Source organism: Nicotiana tabacum, chromosome 16, assembly GCF_000715075.1.
Source record: "Nicotiana tabacum cultivar K326 chromosome 16, ASM71507v2, whole genome shotgun sequence".
NCBI lineage: Eukaryota > Viridiplantae > Streptophyta > Magnoliopsida > Solanales > Solanaceae > Nicotiana > Nicotiana tabacum.
Window position 1 is genome coordinate 113210164 of NC_134095.1, and position 5952 is coordinate 113216115.

At 38.3% G+C, this 5952-nt stretch overlaps 1 long non-coding RNA gene across 1 annotated transcript; it reads left to right on the forward strand.

Moving 5' to 3' along the window:
- Positions 1 to 654: 654 nt before the first annotated feature.
- LOC142170572 (uncharacterized) lies at positions 655 to 3706 on the forward strand. The gene is made up of 3 exons (XR_012699831.1): positions 655 to 687; positions 3384 to 3449; positions 3562 to 3706. It is a non-coding gene; the product is annotated as an uncharacterized LOC142170572 (long non-coding RNA).
- Positions 3707 to 5952: the final 2246 nt, after the last annotated feature.

Below are 5952 nucleotides of genomic sequence, written 5' to 3' on the forward strand. Positions count from 1 at the left end.
AATTCTACAATTTTGGTAAACCGAAATACCGAAAATATTCAAGCAACTAAGCCCAATTATAGACCATGCCTCATCGCCCATCCCCAGCGTCCCACTCCCACCCAGGCCCAGCTCCCTCAACTCCCAACCCAAGCCCAATTAATTACCCAAGTCAAGTCAGATTCAGTTAATAGTTAATACCCAACCCAAGACCCAAGTCTTGAATTAAATTAGGCATTCTCATCAAAGTAGGGCATTAGCCATTAGGGCTTGCTTAATGCTTACTGCTTTAGACTTCACTCTTCATTGCTTAGGACTGTAGGAGATATCATCGAGAAGAAGAAGATGAGAATCGAGTCATCGACTGCGAGTCTAGGATATCACTTATCATCAGTCTGCGAGTCTAGACGAGAATCGACCGCTTACTTGCTTAGGATATCAGTCTACGTTTTGTAAGTCTCATCTCATCTTCACCGGTCTACGACTGCTTAAGTTTTGAGTTTCCGCATGGGCCTATAAAAGTATAAATTATAATGGTCCGATTTTCTGCATCAAACGAAGTACTATTCCTGTGTAGGAAAATATCATAGGCGGCGATTTCCAGCTCGATTCGATTCCTCACTCCTCACAAATTCCGGGCAAACGAAGTGTCGAAGACGCTGCTGCCTGTTCCAGTGTTCCGAGCTCGATTCAATTTCAATTTCAAAGGTATGTTTCGCTTTCTTTTGGTTGTACTGCTGATTGAATGAACTGCTGTTCCGAGCTTTTCCCTTTAGTAGGAAAATATCATATGTATCACGTTCATGCTGTTTAATTCATTTGCTTGTATAATAACAGTTGTGAGTACACGACTATGTGTTAGGCTTACCATATGATTACTTTGCTAATTTGCTTAAGTCTGATTTTTAGAACTTTACCATATGAGCAGAGCAACAAACAATAGCAGACTGCTCTCTTTGAAAACCTTCAAATAAGTATCTTCTATTATGTTGTCTTCTAGAATTTCAAGAAAAGATTTAGTCACTCTCTTATTCTTTAACCCAGGATCATTTGTTGAACAATAGTCATTGAAACCTTTTATGTAGATTTTGGTTTCAAAATAACTGTTACTGGGAATTTATGTTTATATTTGTTTAATTTTGTAGGGTAGCAAGGTAGTTAATTTGTTGATTGTTACTGATAGCTAGGTAGTTAATTTGTTGATTGTTCATTTATATTTATATTTGTTTAATTTTGTATAGATGGAAGATACAAGTAAAGTAAGTGATGTTGGTTCTAGTGAAAGTTTACCTATTACGGTAGATAGTAACACCAACACCATTGATACTCAAGATTCCAAGAAAAGGAAAGCAATGCAACCTAGGTCTGACGTTTGGAACCATTTTGATAAATTTGAGGTTAATGGGGTTGGGAAAGCACGGTGTCGATATTGTAAACAAGCTTATGCTGCTAATTCATCTAAGAATGGAACAACAGGATTGAAGAATCATTTGCTTAGATGCAAAGAATACCCACTTAAAATTGCAGAAGATAATAGTCAAACAAAGATAAATTTTCAATTTTGCCAAAATGATGAAGGATCAATTTGGAAATTTGATCAAAAAGTGGTTAGGAGGGCCTTAATTGAGATGATAGTTACTAATGAACTACCATTTAGCTTTGTAGAAAATGAAGGCTTTATGAAGTTTATGAGAAAAACTCAACCACTATTTTGTCTTCCTTCTCGTAGAACAATAACAAGGAATTGTTATGAAGTTTACAGTGAATTGAGGCAAAATCTAAGAAGTTCTTTTAGAGAAGCACAACCAAAAATTTGCCTAACAACAGACACTTGAACTTCATTACAAAGAATAAATTATATGTGTTTGACAGCCTACTTCATTGATAGGGATTGGAAGTTGAATAAAATAATACTTAATTTTTGCCCTATCACTAGGCATAAGGGTGAAGAGATGGCTAAAGCTATTAGGGATTGTTTGCTTGAATGGAAATTAGACAAGGTTTTCACTATTACTGTGGACAATGCTTCTTCAAATGATGTAACTGTCAAAGAATTGTCTAAACAGTTAGATATGTGGAAAACTAATATGATGAGTGGTAAACATCTTCATGTGAGATGCATGGCTCATATACTAAATCTAATTGTGCAAGATGGTTTGAAAGAACTTGATGCTTCTGTGACACGTGTTAGAAATATTGTGAGGTATGTGAGATCTTCGCCTGCAAGGACCTTAAAGTTTAACATACCGAACCGAAATACCGAACGCCCACCCCTACCAAAACGTTGTGTTTGGATGTTCCTACCAGGTGGAATTCCACCTATTTGATGTTGGATACAGCACAACACTTTGAAAAAGCCTTTGACAAGTTGCATCTTTTTGATGATGGATTTTCTGCATATCAATGTTCTCATCTTTGTGAAGATGGTGGTAATGCAGGTCCTCTTGAATCTGATGATTGGGTGAATATGAGGAATGTGATAGAGTTTCTTGCACGATTTCACGAGCTAACTAAAAAAGTTTCAGGTTCACGTTATGTCACTTGTAATTCTCATTTTGAGGATGTATCTGAACTTTATTGTCATTTGAAAATGTGTTTAGCTAGTGAGGATGAGCATTTGAGAAAAATGGCTCAGCAAATGCAAGAAAAGTTCAAGAAGTATTGGGGTGAGCCTGAAAAGATGAATAAAATGATTTTTATTGCTTCCGTCTTGGATCCACGTAACAAATTTGAATATGTTGAGGGAGCACTTGAAGAACTTTTTGGGGAGGAAAAAAGGAAGAAAATAAATGCTGAGGTGTATGCTTATATGAATTATTTGTTTGGAGAGTATCTAAAAAGGTATTCAACCGAATCTTGTCCTCAATCTCCATCTAGTTCTACTTAATCTAACAACACATCTAATACACCTAGTGGGAGTTTTATAAGTGCATTAAAACTAAGGACTAAGCTTAGCTTGAATAACCAAAAGGAAGACAATGGAAATGGGGGTGCTAAATCGGAGTTGAATAAATACATTAGTGAAGAACAAGATCCTTATAGTGAAGAATTTGATATCTTGAGTTGGTGGAAAACACATGCTCCCAGATTTTCTATTCTTTCGGAGTTGGCTCGTGATGTGTTGGCAATTCCAATTTCTAGTGTGGCATCGGAATGCGCGTTTAGCACTGGTGGCCGTATTCTTGATTCATTTAGGAGTTCATTGACTCCTAAATGTGTGCAAGCTCTTATTTGTCTTCAAGATTGGCTTAGAGAAGAGAAGAATCCTATTAATGTTAAAGAAGACTTGAAGTATCTTGAGAAAATCGAGCTTGGTAAGCTTTAATATTTTGTGTGTATTTTAATTCAAAATAATATATCATGCGTTTTCTTTTGTATGACATATTTGGTCGTATTATCTTTAGATATGGAAAATAATGGAAGCACTACTAGCATTGTTTGATGTATAGTTGCAACTTGCATCTTGAGTGGTAAGTTTAATACTCTATTTGTTTGGTGATAATGATATACTTAATATTTTGTAGTTTTGTTTTATTATCATCAAACTATAATATTCTAACTTATGATTTATATTTTTTTTAGGTTCAAGTGCAATCATGCCCCGTGCTACTGCTCAACGCTCCGATATTTGGGAATACTTTGTGGTGAAAGAAGATAACGGAGAAGTTCGCAAAGTAGAGTGCAAACATTGTGGTCAAGTATATAATGTTAATCCAAAGAGGAATGGAACAATTGGTTTAAGGAAGCATATTAAGCGTTGTCTTGCGCGTCTTCCTGGTTTAACTGTGTTTAAGTTGTTGGACTTGTTGGACTGTGTTAAGTGTTTAACTGTGTTTAAGTTGTTTAATATAGTTGTGTAATGTGCATTGTGCAGTTGGCCAGCTTTTGCCAACTATAGTATACGCCAGATTCATTGCAAGTTTGTATATGACATACAGTTAAGTAGTTAACAGTATTGACGATATGAAATTGTGAGTATACTGGCGTGCAACGGTGCAAGTTTGTATAATGTGTATTGAGTATTGACTATATGAATATGACATATGTGCACGTTTACGTTGTGGTTGTGCAGTTGTTTTAGAGTGAAAATTATAGTGTCAAATTAGAGTGAAAATTACAGTGTTGGTGTTTCAGCCATGTGCACGTTCTTGTTAACTTATTATAGTGTTATATATCGAAAAACATTCTTTTAGAGTGAATTTCAATTGTGCATGTCTAGTTGTCCACTGTTAGCACTTAGCACTTAGCATTGATTGTTTATTGACTGTTAAACTGAAACCATACCGAACCAAAATAAGAAATACCGAACCGTACCGAAATAATTTGGTACGGTATTTGGTATACACAATCGATAAACCGAATACCGAAATACCGAACCGAAATTCTAAAAACCGAACCGAAATACCGAACGCCCACCCCTATTTTTCGATACTACACCTCATTTAAGATCTTGTATGAAAGTAATATACGATAAAAGTAAGCTCGAGCTAGTAAGGACGAGTAAGTTAGAGAGAAGAGAGAGATATATTATTGATCTTGTGGAAAAATAGATGGAGCAACATCAGCCATTTACAAAGTGGCATGGATTCCCTTTATATAGGAGAGGGAATATGATATAATATAGAGTGCATTAAATGTAAAGATATGGGGATGGGACGGCTAGGCACGATGCTAGACCCTGCTGATGCTTGCCTCGAGAATTCCCTATCCTCGGAACCTTTGTTGGGTCGCAGACGAACCTCGGGGAGGGAGCTCGATCGTAATCCTGCAACCTCGAGATACTGATATGACCCTCCGAATGCATCTTTGTGGCGGAAATAGACTCCTCTGATTTCACCATATACAGATAGTCTCCGCGTTTCCTAGAATGAAGTAATAGGAAACGATTTTGAACCGTCGTCTTGAGGTCATCATTGCCGTGACATCAACCGTTTAAGAGCATTAAATGCCATGTTTCAGAGAACTGTGCAAGGCCGCCGTCAGATACGGTAATCGAGAAACCCATGAACTGTCATTGGCTCGTCCCTTCTGCTTCCGCAGCGGTTCCTATAAATGTATCGATTGCTTGACACTTTCCACTTTCACCCTACTTCCAAGCTCACGAGTCAGAATTTTTATATTTGACACCCCTTTATCTTTTCATAGAAGGATTTTTACCATTGACATGGCTAGGACCTCTAGGACGGTTCCCCAATGGAACGGCTCTGCATCATCATCCTGATCGCTTAAGGAAGAAACCAGAGCGGTTCCCTCCTTGGAACAATGTACCCCACCTGATCTCGATGTGTCAGAGGATTTTAATAGTGATGCCACTTCATCTACATCGGGCCGATACGAGCATGTGTCCTGATACGTTAGCATCATGACCGATATTAGCAAGGTGAAGAAGGACTGCCGATGGAACGAGGCAGTGGAGGTGGAGATTCCCGGTCCCGACGATAATATAACTGACTTTAAGGCTGGCTTCCTTCACGTGTACATCTACCCATTCACCCTAGGACCTAATAAATTTGTCGAGTCCCCTACCCTGGAGATAGACCCGGTTATCCTTGATTTCTGCGACCGATACCAAGGACGCTTGGTCAGAACTACCCTTCTTTTTGGAGGATAGTGTTGATGCTTCGTTATTTCACCGAAAGGGTTGAGGGTGAGATCTTTACGCTCAATCATCTGGTCAGTATGTACAGCTCTCGATTGTATTGAGGCTTAATCAGGATCCGCCATCGGTCCAAAAAATCTTTTTTCATTAGCGTCGACGAGGGAAAGGATCGAGGATGGATGAGCAGGTTTATCCGAGTAAGGACCTCGGATATCATCTCGGGACAGAGGATGCCTTTTCCGGTGAGGTGGAATACCTGACATAAGAAATTTTCCCCTTAGCCGCTTTTTCAACTATTCTTCCTTTTGAAATAATAATCTCTTTGTGCTCCCTGCAGCCACTGCTTGGCGCCCAGAGGTGGTCCCATATTTGTC